Raw genomic sequence first — 16,463 nt, forward strand, 5'->3', positions numbered from 1 at the left:
AAAAAGTCTCAGTTGTTCATTTGTTTCTTGGAGAAGTTAAAATGAAGCAATAGCTTTATAAGTTAAAAAAAAAAAAAATTGCTTCTAACCAGTAAACAAACATGATATTTTCCATATAAAGACCAAATACTTTTTTTTTTTTTAACAATGAATCCCTAGCACATAACCCTGCCTTTCACACAGAGAAATACTGGTTTCAAAAAATAGTACCACAAGAGATCTAAATTGAGTGAAAATTGTTTTCTCTGTCGAGAAAAATAGCTATTTTTTTTTTTAAAGGATTTTCTTATTTATTTATTTATTTATTTATTTATTTTTGGCTGTGTTGGGTCTTCGGTTCGTGCGAGGGCTTTCTCCAGTTGCGGCAAGCGGGGGCCACTCTTCATCGCGGTGCGGGGACCGCTCTTCATCGCGGTGCGCGGGCCTTTCTCTATCGCGGCCCCTCCCGGTCACGGGGCACAGGCTCCAGACGCGCAGGCTCAGCAATTGTGGCTCACGGGCCCAGCTGCTCCGTGGCATGTGGGATCTTCCCAGACCAGGGCTCGAACCCGTGTCCCCTGCATTACTTAGCAGGCAGATTCTCAACCACTGCGCCACCAGGGAAGCCCAAAAATAGCTATTTCTAATAAATGTTTTTAAAAAGTTGATGACAAAATAATTTGTAAACTTCTATTAGTATCTAAAACATAGCACTAGTTTACCTTACATGTTATTAAACATAATGATAGAAAAAAAGCACTACTAGCTTTCAGAGTAAATCTAGCTGAGAAAACCCATCTTCTCAATCTTTGGGATTGCTATCAATGCCATATCTGAACCAAAATGTGTTAAAGGCTGAAAAAAACTGACAGTACAGAAAAACAAACAAACAAACAAACCACAAATGGAGAGAAATATCCTTACCATCTAGAATTAGAAGTAATGTCACCTGTGCTACAAACCATATAGTGACCAGTTAGCCAACCAGCACTTTGGTTTTTTGATAGCCTTGTAACTGTACTTGAAAAGTTATTTTGAAAGGAACAAAGTTACAGAAACCTGAAAATCAACAGATCTAATGTTCTGAAATACAAAGATAAATTTGGTTGGCATGTGAATACAAACAGGTGGTATTCTTTTTTTTTTTTTTTTTTTAAAGGATTTTCTTATTTATTTATTTATTTATTTATTTATTTATTTATTTTTGGCTGTGTTGGGTCTTCGGTTCGTGCGAGGGCTTTCTCCAGTTGCGGCAAGCGGGGGCCACTCTTCATCGCGGTGCGGGGACCGCTCTTCATCGCGGTGCGCGGGCCTTTCTCTATCGCGGCCCCTCCCGTCGCGGGGCACAGGCTCCAGACGCGCAGGCTCAGCAATTGTGGCTCACGGGCCCAGCTGCTCCGTGGCATGTGGGATCTTCCCAGACCAGGGCTCGAACCCGTGTCCCCTGCATTAGCAGGCAGATTCTCAACCACTGCGCCACCAGGGAAGCCCCAGGTGGTATTCTTTATCACCAAAATTTATTTATGTGTAATATGGTTTTCAGTGCCTTGAATATAAGCTATAATTAGCCATGCAGTAAATCTACAGTGAATTGTTCCACTGAAAATAAGCATCTTTTAAAAGCACATTCATGATTAAAATAAATTTAATAAAGGCAGACAATGATATCTTACCTTACTAATAACCCCCATATCAAATTTGGAAACCAAGGTTAAAACTTAAGACTGTATACTGGTTGACTTAATATACTGATTTTATATGTAATTCTAAAAACAATACAAAAGCATGATTAACTTAACACAGAATTAAGTCCTCCTTAAAATAGGACTAAACTAACCCTATATGAACACTTACTTAAGTAAAATATATTTATGCTAAAAATTATTAAAGGTATATATTATTGGTATTTCCCTGGTGGCACAGTGGTTAAGAATCTGCCTGCCAATGCAGGGAACATGGGTTCGAGCCCTGGTCTAGGAAGATCCCACATGGCGCAGAGCAACTAAGCCCATGTGCCACAACTACTGAGCCTGCACTCTAGAGCCTGCAAGCCACAACTACTGAGCCCACGCGCCACAACTACTGAAGCCCGTGAGCCTACAGCCCGTGCTCCGCAACAAGAGAAGCCACAGAAACAAGAGAAGTCCCTGCTCGCCGTAACTAGAGAAAGCCCACCCGCAGCAAAGAAGACCCAACACAGCCAAAAATAAATAAAAAAATAAACTTATTTTTTTTAAAGTATATGTTATTAAATAGACTATCTCCAGAGCATTTTAGAAAGTAGTAATACTTAACTGTAATAATCATTCAAGTTTCTAAATAAACTTACATGGAATATAAAACCTGAATTCTAAGTAGCCATATCAACTGCAGCTATTTACAGCTAGTTGTCACTACTAGTAGATAGAATCAGCAACTGAGTGGATGTTAGTTCCGTTTGATAATACTATATAGAGAATACTGAAAGAGAATATGGCTGTTTTTCTTCTTGGAGGTAGATCAATGTTTGTGGTGATTTGTGTGTGTGTGTGTGTGTGTGTGTGTGTGTATTTTTTGTTTTGACCTGTTGAGTTTGAGATACTTGTGAGATACTTAAGTAGAGTGGGCATTTGGGATATATGTGATCTAAAGTTCAGGAGAGAGGTTTGGTCTGGAGATAGATTTTGGAGTCGTTAAACCTGAAATCTGCCCATCTTTCTCCACTTCACAGTCACAACTATAGTCCAGGTCAACATCATCTCTCATCTAGACCACTACGATGGTAGTCTACATGAATGGTACCCCCTACGGTTTGTGTTCTGCACAAACATACACAGTGGCTCTGATAATATCTTTCTAAATTAGTTCCCCTGCATCTATGCCTGATGCTCCTAATTTGTTCTCTATAATATAGCATAATCTTATAAAATGCAAAACTGAAAATGTCCCTATCTTGCTTAATCTATCAAAGGGACCCTTAGGTCAAAGTCCAAAGGCCTTAACATGGTGTACGAGACTCTGCCTAACTTAGCCCCTGTCTAACATCTCTGGCCTTATCTTTTGCCACTCTTCCTTGTTCTCCCCACTTGAGATGTCTGAATAGGCCATGCTTTCTCCTCCCTCAGGGTCTTTACAAATGCTACTATCTTTGCCTAAAATACTCTTCATTTCATTCTTACTTGAATGTACATTTCACCTAGCTCTGGCTAATGACTATCATTCATATTTCAGCTTAAAAATCTTAAGAGAGACTTTCTCTAACATCCCAGACTACAGAGGGCCCCAAGTTCTTTTCTTCCATAATTGCCTATACTTTTTAATAACATTTGGCACACCTGAGATGGCTCAATACGCATCTTTCCTAACTGACTGAAAGCTCCATAATGGCAGACAAAACAGTTGTCTGTTTTGTTTACTGCTCAAATATTTATTGTCTGACAGATCTTGCTTCCAGCTCTGCTACTACATAACTGTGACATCTATAAAATGAGATGGTTGAACTTTTGTTCTACAATAATCTAAGTGCTATTAAAAACTGAAATTCAAATATTACTAGCTTTCCTGTAGATATATACATGGTAAGACCTACCTTTCCTACTTGTATGTACATTTCCAACATGTGTGAGTGTGTGTATAAATTATGTACATATAATTTATGTAAATGAGAGCTAGTAGTTTCTTACATAAAAAAATTCATTGAATGCTTATTGATACCAGGTGTTTTACTAGTATTAACTCTTTTAATCTTTGTAACAACTTGACCAGGCAACTGCTATTATCAGTGTCCATTTTATGTGGAAACAGATGCAGAGAGATTAAATAGTGTGCCCACATCACAAATCTTGACATGGCACAACTGGGATATAAGCTCAGGGAATAATGTGACTCCAGAGCTCATGCTCTTCACTAGTATACTGGCTGTCATCCTATCTAGATTGCTTCATAAGAACAACAACAAAAAAAGCTACATACTATCATCAATATATCTGACTCAGTATCTATCAATACATCCTCAACCTAATGCTCTTCCATATGTAGTCCAAACTAGACAAACTTGTTCAAATACTTACTGTACATTTCTCTATATGCTTGCTCCTACTATTCTAAACATCAGGATTGCCTACCCTCCCTACCACCAATCAGTCAAAACCCTAATATTTAAGTCCTCATTTAATGACAACTCCTCCATGTAATTCCCACCTGAACTTCTCTGAGGGATTTTCAATCTCTCTCACAATGTTCCAATTGCATTTATATGTCCTCTTTTTACAGTAGTTATTTGTGTCAACAGCTCAAAAGAAACAATTAACATGAAATCACTTTATAAACACTAAAGTTCTATATTATAAAGTATTTAATCCAGACTAAATAAAAAACCAGAGGAGACTAGGAAACAATGGGTTCAACACACCTAAGCAGAATACTGCAAGCAAGTACAACCTGGCTCTAACTTGCTGCCAACTAGAGGAGAAACACAAAGGTAAAATTACACTCAAATTATACTGCATGATAAGTTTTTTTCAATTAAACAAAGGAGACATTTTAATCAAACTATATGGAACAAAAAGTTGAAGGGTGAAATATGATATTCATTAAAAAAATATTTACTGAGCAATTAACTTTCAAGTAAAGAATATTATGTTAGATACTATGTTCCATTCTGCTCTGTGATCTTTTCACTTCCTAAATTTCAGTTCGCTACTTAAGAAATATTTGGAAAACAGTTTTATCACAAAAGGAAACTTTTAAACATCAATTATTTTAATTCCATCTGAACAACATGTTCTTTTGAAGTTGCAATTAAAGAAAGCCTAATGCTAATCCATGTGTATTAAGAACTACTAAAGGAAAAGTTTGAAAAAAACAGAGATAATGAGTTGTTAAAGGTACTGACACACCATTAATAAGCCTCCATTATGACTATAAAATCCACCTTACTCAATCCCACTCATTGGGGAAAGTTCCTACTCTGTGTTCCCGCAGTACTAGAATCCATGTCTAGAAGGGTATGTCTCACACTGCAATTATTTACTTTCATGCATCTGATTCTTGTTACTAAACCCAATTTTTTCTCCGTAATTTAAGAATGGTCCTAGGTGTACACAATGTAGGTTAGCTTTTGAATATTGGAAAAAGCTAAAGCATTAAAAGTCAAAGCACTAACACTTGTATATGTGCAACAGAAAGACAATCCCATGACTCTTTCACAATTTCCCAAAGGATCTTTAATAGATTCTTAAAGGCTCTCTTAACTATGAAGAAATAATCAGGGCAAAACAACAGGTTCAGAATTTTGTGACATCTATATACAATCAGTGGACGGCATTAAGTGGCAATAATTTCAGAAGAAATGAAAGTTTTTTGTCAAGATTTTAGGAAAAAAAGACATGACCACTCCCTGAATTAAAATTATCAGGAAGATGATTTTGGGAAGATGGCAGCTGTCGTGGCAGCAAATTTTTGATTCCTTGCAAATCTTCACATAAAAACAGGCAGAGCAGCTATAGAGCAAACCCCAAACCCATGGGTAATAACTACAATAAAACTATTTAACAAAGTCTCCCCGCAAACCTCAAAATACAAGGACGTAAACAAACCACCAACAGCCCAGACTTATTTTCTATCAGTGTCTAAGTGAGAGAAAATAGAGGGAAGCAATGAGGTGTCTGAGGGACTTAAGAAGCACAAAACAGCCAAAAGGTAGTCCCTGGAAAGTACTGAGAGACAGTTTGTGAACAGAAGCTGAAGCTATTCCAAAAGTGGGTAAGTGCAAGGGGTCTACAGTAAAGCCTACAGGAATGGAACAATCTAGTCCCTTTGAGCTCTCAAAACTTGACCTTTGGGGCTCTCTTCCAAGACAGACCCTAGACTTAAGAGGAAGTACTGGGAATAGAAACAAAATTGAGCAGGATAGGGAAAAACAAGATTAAGGAAAGAGGGTCCACACAGAAGTGCCAGAGTAGAAAGAGCCAGAAAATCTCAGAAAGCCATCCACCATTTTTTAAACGATGGATAAAAACAAAAAACAGAGGACTGTGAAGTTAAAAGAGCTATCGGAACCAAGCCTCCTCTTACAAGTTCAAGAAAACTAGTTTCATATAAAGAAATGATGAAGAGTGTTGAGGGTTGAATATCATACAAAGTTACAATAAGGAAAGAGAAACAGAAAAATAGTTAAACTCGGGACTTCCCCGGTGGTCCAGTGGATGAGACCACGCGCTCCCAATGCAGGGGGCCTGGGTTCGATCCCTGGCCAGGGAACTAGATCCCGCATGAATGCTGCAACTAAGAGTTCTCATGCTTCAACTAAGAAGCCCGCATGCCGCAACTAAGAAGTTCGCATGCCGCAACTAAAGAAGCCTGCATGTTGCAACAAGGATCCCGCGTGCTACAGCTAAGACCCAGCACAGCCTAAATAAAATAAATATTTAAAAAAAAAAAGAAAAATAGTTAAACTCAGAGAAGCAGGGCAGAGGGGGAAATGGGAGTTGTTCCATGGGTACAAGTTTCCATTTCACGAGGTGAATATGTTTTAGAGATCTGCTGTACAACACATTTCCTATAGTTAACAATACTGTATTGTACACTTAAAATTTTAAGAGGGTAGATCTCGTGTTAAATGTTCTTACCACAGTAAAAATAAATAAGTAAATAAAATAAAGATATAAAAGAAAAAACAGGGAATAAAATGATATCCTACAATGAAAGCATGCCAGAAAGAGATGCTCACAGGAGAGATAAAAATGAGCTTCTATTTCAAAAAGAGCTTAAAAAAATTATGTACGACATGAAAAAAAAATCAGAATTAGAAAAGCTCAGGAAAGTGGCGGGGTGGGGGTGGTGGTGGTGGTGGTGTGATGAATTGGGTGATTGGGATTGACATGTATACACTAATATGTATAAAATAGATAACTAATAAGAACCTGCTGTATAAAAAAATAAATAAAATTTAAAAATTAAAAAAACCCGAAAAGCTCAGAAATAAAGTGACAGAGCTCAAGAAAGAATCTGAAATAAAAGGAAAAAAAAACCATTTCAGAAATGAAGACTTAAGTTAAAGGAATATGAGAAAAAATAAACATATAAGATAAAGCCTTAAAAGAAACAAGGGTAAAAAGGAAGAAAACTTAATCAGAAAGAAATAAAGAGGAAGGGAGAGAGGAAGGGTGCAAGCAGGCTAACCACACTGTCTAAGGACACATACTTGGGTAATAAAACCAAAAAGAAACTTAAGGGATTTTCAAAAAAGTTAGAATAGTGGTTAGTTTTTGAAGGAAGGGAGTTATGCTTTGGAAGAGGCACTCGAAAGGGCTTCTAAGGTGGCTGGCAAAATTCTATTCCTTAACCTGGAAGATGGTTACATGAGGGTTGGCCTTAGAATAATTCACTGCTGCACATTTCTTGTGTGGTTTTCTGCATCTACATTTTATTTTATAGTAAAAAGCATTTAAAAAATTTAGAAAATAAAAAACCATAAATGGTATTAATTTAAAACTACTTCTAGCTATCAGTAGAAAACACAGTAACAAAAAGCTCTTGGAATAATCTTCAAAATGACTTAAAAAAATTACACGGCAAACCAAGAGACAAGTTTCCCACAGCGTTTCATCCTGATGTTTGGCAAACAGGACAATGAATTAAAAGTCCACCGTCTTATTATACAGAACCTACCTGTTCTGTTTTTCACATGTAACAGATGGTTTTAAAGTGTTTGACATTTACTCATTCTTAGAATAAATTGCAACTAATACTTAAAATTTGTAAAAGATTTTTTCAGTTAAGAGGTACTCTAAAACTGCCAAGAAAACTCACCTTTGAGACAAACATGGTGTTCTTAAAAATAAATATAATTAAATTCAACAAGCATTCACTCAGCACATGTTATGTATGAGGTGTTTACAATTTAGTTGAAGAGATATGTAACACATATAAGAGGAAGCTATATATAGTAAGTGCTTTGAGAAAGGTACAAAGTAATATGGGTTCAGAAGAAGAAAAGGGCATCCCACCTACATTAAAATTCTAACCAGACGCATCTCATATTCCTCCAATCCATCTTCTACAATACTGGCAGAATGATCTTTCAAAGACCCCAAATCCCCCTTTTAAAACACTTCACAAAATAACAGTACACAGCAGGCAATTCAAAAGCCTTACAAGAACCAGGCAGGCAACAAACAAGTGAAGCTGGTCTGCTGTAAGACAACAGAGAATGATGGAAACTGCCAAAAGAGGGCAGCTGCTTATAAGCTTCATCAACCTATGAAACCAATGCTGCCACGATGTTCAATTTTTCAAGGGACAAAAGAACTCTAGATTTTTGTGTGAAATGTACCAATATTTAAATGTTGGCAAATATGCAAAAAATTTTTTAAAAATATTCCAGGCCAAACAAAACACAACTGTAGGTAAAGGCTGCAAACTGTGGCTTACAGAAATGGGTCTGATATTAATATTCCAATAGAGGGTCCCTACTGGCCTCAAAATTGAATAATGGCTGTCTTCCAATTCAAAGGAAAAAAACGAACAATTTTCTCTTATAAAGTTTTCTTCAAACTTTAGCACCTGCTACCATTAGTCTGCTAGCAATAGCAAAAATGCAAGAAAAAGTAGAAAAGGAACATTTGATCGTCGCCTCAAAACGGCTTAATCTTTTTTTGGTTGTGATTGTTTTTATCAAAAGTTGTGCTCATACCCACCATTTTATACTACGTAATGTGTTATGTGGTCAAATTTTCTATGCCTAAAATTGTTTCTAGATTGTATGATAGAATCAAATATACAAATGTATCTGTTCTTTAGCAAAAGAATGCCATGAGACTCCAGAAAAACTATGGGCCTAATAAAATCTACAATCTTTAGTACAGTGGCCTACAACTTCCACAAAAAATCTGGCTCCTGTTTGCACCTATTTCACACCACCCCAAGCTTCCTGAGTATACAATGCTCTTTAACTTCTTCATGCTTTTAGATGTATTTTAGGCTCTCCACCCCATGTTTCAGAGAGACTCAAAGTCATCTCTCTAGGAACCTTCCTTGAATTATACAATTTTTTCCAATCATGCTTCCTTAGCATACTATTTAGAGCCCTATTATAGAACTTACTTGCTATTTCTGATTATTCATAATTATTTGCTTACCTTTCCAACTCAGCCACTAGACCAGTAGTTTTCAAACTTTTGATGCTATCCCACAATAAGAAGTATATTTTTATAAGAGATCCATGATACACTTACATATGTAATGGAAACAAAATGAAATAGCACTTTTACCCTTACCACATACAACACACTGAAATTTTCTATTTGATTGTATTTAAGAGATGTTGGTCACAATTTACTATATTGATTCTCTAGCATACATTTAAGAAATATTGTACTAGAATATAAATCCTTGTAGGCAGAACAAAAATACATTCACTTTTATGCTCTACCGCAGACCATAACAATTAGTAAGCAAATGTTTAAATGAATGAATAAAAATAGCAGCATCCTGTACTAGAAAAGTAAAAGACTAATAAGGCTTTGAAGTCAAGCAGACCCATCACCTACCAACTTTCTTATGCAATCTCTGACAAATGACTTAACCCCCTTACATCCCAAGGAATAACACCACTTACTTAATTCACTATGACAATAAAGTAGTGGCATTCATGTCACAGAATAGGCATTCTATAAATATTAGTTTGCTCTCTTTACCCTGTATTCTTCCTTACTTTTTCCTGGGAAAGAAGTATCTCATCCTGGCAAATATCTATTTTTCAAAGACTTCAGGTCACAGCACAAAGAATATGAAATTTTAAAATCTGACAGACCTGGGCTCAAACACCCAGGTCTGCATTTACATAACTTCTGTTTCTTTATAATAAAATATGTCCTGCATAGTTGTTTTGGAGAATTAAATTATATACTCATGTGTCTAGTATAATGCCATGCCAAAACATAGTAGGCACCTGATAAAAGGTAGTAATTGTTGCCATGATTATTAATAAATGTTGCTCAATCAGCATAGAGGTAGAATTTAAATTGAACTTTTAAGGATGGAGGAGTTGGACAGAGGCATAGGGCAGGCAGAAGGAATAGTAAAATCTCAATTTACAAGAAATCTCTTCCTTTTTTCCTGTATTTCCTCTTTTAAGATAAACAAACCACAAGGATATAAGTTTATCAATTTCCTCAATTCTCTACCTCCAAGGTTATATAAAAACTCAAAATAACTGTTCTCTGTGTCAAAATTCTAATTTAAATATTAAATTATGCTCAGAGGGCTGAACACCATAAAATGTGAAAAGTGTAAATGTATTAATAATACATTTTAGGGAGAATTTCAATAAGAGTCCAAAGTAACAGTGCTTTTAGTTAACCCAGTTAAGTAGAAAAAATTAACTGAAATTCTTATTCAACACGTCTTTCAAACCACTTCTTAGGAAAAAACCTCTAAGTAGCAAAAGCACCAAATGCCTCTGAAATAAAATCAAGAAGCCAAGAATTTTCTTATACAACCTGCAAACTTTATAAGATATGAAGATAATTAACAATAATTAAACTACTCTGCTAATTAAACAGTAATACATCTACTTGGAGAGAATCAAAGTAATTTTCCCTTATCCATGCTGGTAGCAAAAAGATGGTTATTGTAATGGTATATATATTTAATCTTTGTGATAACAGCATATTTTCTAAATGGCTACTTAAGAACTTTATTTAGCCTTTTAGGCTTACAGTAATACTATGCTTACAACTGTCAGTGAAATAAGACCTATGTAGGTGAGGGGATAAATTCTATTTATTTTATGTTCACATCAGGCAGACTCCAAAAGAGTAGAAATGATGTCTCTTGCTCACCACTATACCCTTAGCACTTAAATACAGAAGATGCTCAATGAATATTTGTCCAACTTTAATGTTTATTTATGGACAAGAAAATTAGGTCGAGGGAAATAAAGAAATACATGAATTAAAATTAGGTCAAGGCCTTGAGCATGAGCTGTGCTTGGTAACTTGATTCCAAAGAGTATGATTGGGTGGGGAGTGAAACCCGACAAAGACCTCAAACAGGTGATCAATGTTTGTTAACATTATATCAATTTTATGTTCTTAGTATATACCCTTAATAGGCTGTGAAGAAAATGGCGCTTCACCTCTGTTCTCTTCCTCCCTAAGACTCTAACCCCAGTCTAATCATGAGGAAAATGTTAGATAAATCTCAGCTGAGGGACGTTCTATAAGATTTCTGACTAGTACTCCTAAAAACTGTCACAATTATCAGAAATAAGAAAAATTTGAGAAACTAGAATTCTGGAACAGAAAAAGGACACTAGGGAAAAACTAATGAAATCTGAATAAAGTATGCAATTTAGTTAACAGTAAAGTAGCAATTTTGTTTCCTTAGTTGTGACAACTGTACCACTGTAATATAAGATGTCAACCATAGGGTAAACTGGGTGAGATATACTCTACTATCTTGCTACTTTTCTGTAACTGCAAAACTATTCTAAAATTAAACGTTTATTTAAATTTAAAAAGTTAGGGTAAGGGGAATAAGAAATATATGAATCAAAATCCTTTGGAAGTGGATGATGATAAACATTCTTTTGGTTCCTATATATTTGGTAGCATTCTCATAGAGTGGAAATTAAGTTATTGAACAAGTCTACAGTATTAATTATGAAGTCACATATGACCAAAGCAGATGCCCCTTATTCTTGTTTCCCAAAGCATCATTCTTAGGCCTCAACACTTCAATTACTAACTCTATAACAAAAAATTGTTAACATTAGCTGTCACCTCTATATTGAATGGATTATCTCACAGCTCTAATCTCTAGTCATTAAAGGTTATATTCACCTTGATATCTCCCACTCACCTAACATTCCAACTAAACTTACCATCTTCTTGATTATGCTCCCCTTCCAAACCTCCTCCTCAAAGTTATTAATTTGTCCTTTAATAGATCTCTTTCCTTCCCATAGTCAATAATTAGTCCTGCACACTGCTGTCAAATGAACCTTCCTCAAATAAGGATTTTATCCTATCATTCCCAAGCTTAAATGCCACCTTTTTTTTTTTGGCATTAAACCATGTTTAAATTCAAAAGTGATGTTTTCAAGCCCATCCATAATTGGTTATTCCTTTGTACCCTTCACTTATAAAGAAAGACCTTTCCATCCATCTCTCCACCTCATAAGTGCTGCCTTTTCTTTACTCAGAAAATAATCAAATACTCACTAAGCATATAACATATACCTGAGGGGGGGGGCGGAAAGACTCCTCTGGGTGGTCAAAGACTATAATTTTCTTGGGGTGATAAAACCTAAAAAGATAACAAAGAATATGGGAATTTGTCTTATTCAAGGCTGTAGCCTCAGTTACTATAACAGTGCCTGGCACATGGTAGGTGCTCAAAAAATATTTATTAAATAAAAACAAGGCAGTATAGAATGCTACAACCCAACAGAATAATATGCTATTAGAGAAAAGAATTTCAGTTGGAGAGGTGGAAGACAGGTCTAAAATTCTATGATTCTAAGGCTCACAGGACAATCAAGATTTTAACCAAGCCTCAAGTTTGAGAAGACCTTCAACAGTTAAGAGGATGTGTGCAGGTGCATTTCCAACAGAAAAATGTTGTATCAGCAAACGTAAAAAGTAGTAAATTGTTATACCATGTTGAAGTAGTGAATAATGAACAGTTCCTGTAGGTTAGTGATAGATAAGAAGAGAGAAGAGTGGGACCAAAGTTTTGAAAAATCTTGAGAAGAAATTTGGTATTATGCTTGAAATAAAGTGTTTTGGTTGTTAGAGTGATACAACCTTTAGGAAAATTAATCTAATGCGAGTAACATGAAGGTTAGACTTTTGAAAACAAAAGCCTTACTTTCTTCAAGAAGCCTCCCCTATCTACGCAAACCCTCTAGTTTCGTTCTCAACTGTTACAGCACCTGCCTGCATCACACAATTTAACTCCGAATTATATCATCTCACATTGTAAACTTTTTTTCACATATATTAATCATGTCTCTTCAACCCAAGAATAGGAATCAAATATTAGAGCACTTTTTCTTCCCTAAGAAATCAGCAAAGGGACTTCCCTGGTGGTCCAGTGGTAAAAAATCCGCCTTCCAATGCAGGGGACCCAGGTTTGATCCCTGGTCAGGGAACTAAGATCCCACATGCCGTGGGGTAACTAAGCCAGTGCGCCACAACTAGAGAGAGAAAACCCGAACACCACAACTAGAGAGAAGCCTGCGGGCCGCAACGAAGACCCCACACAGCCAAAAATTAAAAATTAAAAAAAAAAAATCAGCAAAGAATTGGGCCCTCAAAACTTTGTTTTTGGAGGACCTTTTTGCATTTATGCAAAACCCACTTACTAAAATGACAACAATCTAAAAGCAAGGCACACACATACAAGCTGCCATAAGAACAAGATTAATCCTTGTTTGGATGGCACTTTTTAAAGTTTTATTTGATAGCCGGATCCCATAACTAATAATGTAGCTATCTCCCAGCATATGTTTTCAGTGCTTCCTGCTTTATATAAGTATTTCTTCACCTCATTTAGTTTTCTTTCTCAACTATGCACTGCTCTCAGTTGTCAGCACACATATTCATTTCTCAATTGCATTATCTTTTGCACACCTAAGCCTCTCCAATCTTTTTAACTATTAGCTTCACTGACTGAAAACCACTATTACGGCATAATTAAAATTCTAATAAATGGTGCTACTGTAACTTCTCCGCACAGTTCTTTTAAACATGCTAAATGTTTTCTATGGTTTAGCACTCTTCAAGTAAAACTGATTCAAATAAAAACATGTTACAGAAATAATTCAAATTCACCAAAACATTTACAAAATGAAACATGATGCACTAGTAACCAAGGATTGTATGTAATTCTTAAATTCTAAAAATTCCAAACTCTCCAAAAGTTTATCTTCAACCTTTATCTTACTATAGAATAATTTATTTAAAATTATTTCATTTTATTTTACTTTTTATTAATTTTTTGATCTTCAGCCCTTGATCTTTTACTTTTATATATTCTAAAACTTTAGTTTCATACCCTTAATATCTGTTGACATTAACATTTATATGAACTGTTAATACTTTTCCTTAAAAAGGCTTAAGAAAGTGCCCATGCACAAATCAAACAAGTATTTATTTTATCCCTAAGCAAGTATTTTCACTGGTAATATATTTATATCTTTTCAGTTCACAATTTTTATGTAAAAAGAGAAAAACTGAGATTTTTATGAAACTATCAAAAAGAAATCCTGCAGAATGTGATTATTTCTGTTTACATTAGAAACTCTCATTAATGACTCTGAAATTCAAACGATTTTTTCCCAAAGTTGAGAAACTCCATAATGTACTCTTCTATTCCCCATCACTCCTTAATGGTACCTAACACTGCTGCTTAGATTTTAAAGATAAATCATCAAAACAGCAGAAGGCAAAAATGTCAATATATACCTTACAAGGACTGCTAGAAAACAAAGTCTTCCATTCGGTTGGAACAGAGATAGACATGAACGGTTCAGCTTTTTCCACTTCCCCATCTCAGAAAACACCAAAATAAACGTGGAGGCAAAGCTACTGCATGGTTACAAAGCCCCCTGGCTACCAGTGAAGCCTCAGCCCTAGCTGCGCTAGGGCGCTCAGTTACACTCAACCGGCCACGTGGCTGTCACAAGCAGAAGACAAGATTAACAGCGTAAACTAACCTAGAAATAATAACCTCCTCCCACAACCTCGGAGTTGGGGTAGAAGAAATAAAGTATGTGTCATTTCTTTGCACGCTAAGACTTTTTTCTGTAAGGAGAAAACCAAGTACAGAGGCTGCTTTAAAGAGGCTTTAAAGCAGAAATCAGGTCCAGGAAGATCCCGAGAGTGTGCCCCCAGTGAATTAAGACACGCCAACTCCCATGAGCTGCGATGGGAACAGAGGCATTCTGCAAAGGGGCAATGGGGTGGAGTTGAGTAAGATGCAGCACTACGCACATGGGCCGCTTTCCCCTGACTCCCACCGTCCTCCCGGGTTCCAGCCTCGCTGCTGTTGCGATGGGGCGAACTCAGAAGGCTGAAAGGCCTCGCACACGCCCACACGACCTCTCACCTTCCCGGTAAGGACAGAGGTAACCAAGGGCCCAAGAGAAGCGGCGAACAGGAAGTGTCCATATTGCATCGCTGAAACACTAACTCCCATCCCACCAAGACAGCCACCCTCGGAGGCCCCCCGGGCGCCCGCTGGAGGAGGGGCCAGAGGGTGCCGGGGTCGGCCACCCCCACATCCGGGACCCGCCCCTGCCCACCCCCAACGCCCAGCCGCCCCGCTGCTCGAAGTTCACTGCCGGCCGCGCCCGGAGCCTCCCCGGGCACTATTTGGCCGGGCCCAGCCAGTCCGCCCAGGGCCGGGCGAGGACTCCACGCCCGGCACGTCTCGCAGCACTTCATGCCGGGGGCGGGGGGAGGGGTGGGTGTGTGCTGCAAAGACTCCCGACGGGCTTGGGGCGCTTCCCCCAACAGCAGATTCGTCCCGAGTCGAGCGCTAAGCGTCCTCGGGGCCACCTCCGAGCCTTTCTGAAGAGCCGGCACCCCTCGCCGCGGTTTCCGCCGCACGACACCCGCTCCCGGGCGGTCATTACACCCCTCAGGAAAAACTCCTAACTCCTCACGGGGCCACACTACCCTCAGTTCGCCACCCCCCCGGGAGCCCACACGCCACCCAAGGCGCGCGCGCAGGGGAGACCCCCGCGCCAGCGCCAATCCCTCACGGGACAAAAATGTCCGGGCCCGTCCGGGGACAGCCGCCTCCGCGCCTCACGCCCGGCGGCCGCCGCACGCGCTGCCCGGAGCGCGGACGCCGGGCGGCGCCGGCTGAGGAGGGCGCCGCTCCTCCCGGGACTCACCGTCAGCTCGGCCGCCGCAGCGGAGGGGTGAGGAACGAGCAGGGGAAGACACAATATGGCAGAGCACCGCAGCTGCTCCCGGCGGCTTCCAGTAGCCGCCTCCGGGAAGACGCGGCAACGAGCAGGCAGCGGCAGCTGCGGTGGCGGCCGCGGCAGTACCACATCCCCCTCCGGCTCTCTTCCTCCCCTCCCTCCGCCCTCCCCCGCTGCCATGGCAACGCGGCGCCAAGGAGATGAGCCCCGCCCCTCCCTCCGGTCCCCGCCTCCAGCGACCCCTTGGGAGGGGGGCTCCGCCCGTCCCTCCCTGTCCCCTCCCACCTCCTACCGGGGGGCCAGGCCTGGGACCCGGCAGGCTGCCCAGGCGGCAGGTGGGGGAGGAAGGGGGATGTTGTGTCCGGAAGGGCGGGGCTCGCACGGAAGGCAGGGCGGAGACGTTGTGGGCCAGTCGGGTTTCGGGCTGAGGAGGGGCTGGGGAAGGCGGGAAAATGGAAAGGCCTCGCTTGCCCCTGGAAGGACCTATAGGAATGCGGCGGGGCGCGGCGCGGCCGCTGAGTGGCGGAGATGGGGCGGAGGCGGAGCGCGGCTGGGCGGAGCG

At 39.2% G+C, this 16,463-nt stretch overlaps 1 protein-coding gene across 6 annotated transcripts in view; it reads right to left on the reverse strand.

Moving 5' to 3' along the window:
- FOXN2 (forkhead box N2) overlaps positions 1 to 16,224 on the reverse strand; it is a 57,511-nt gene extending 41,287 nt beyond the window's left edge. For 2 of the 6 annotated variants that reach the window (XM_057558503.1, XM_057558498.1), the window contains exon 1: positions 15,869 to 16,045. The gene's annotated coding sequence lies outside the window, so the exon portion shown is untranslated. Of the gene's footprint in view, positions 1 to 14,432; positions 14,542 to 14,960; positions 15,021 to 15,075; positions 15,114 to 15,868; positions 16,046 to 16,193 lie in introns of those variants that run through there. The other 4 variants (XM_057558500.1, XM_057558502.1, XM_057558499.1 and 1 more) reach the window with 4 other exon arrangements.
- Positions 16,225 to 16,463: the final 239 nt, after the last annotated feature.

Source organism: Balaenoptera acutorostrata, chromosome 12, assembly GCF_949987535.1.
Source record: "Balaenoptera acutorostrata chromosome 12, mBalAcu1.1, whole genome shotgun sequence".
Taxonomy (NCBI): Eukaryota; Metazoa; Chordata; class Mammalia; order Artiodactyla; family Balaenopteridae; genus Balaenoptera; species Balaenoptera acutorostrata.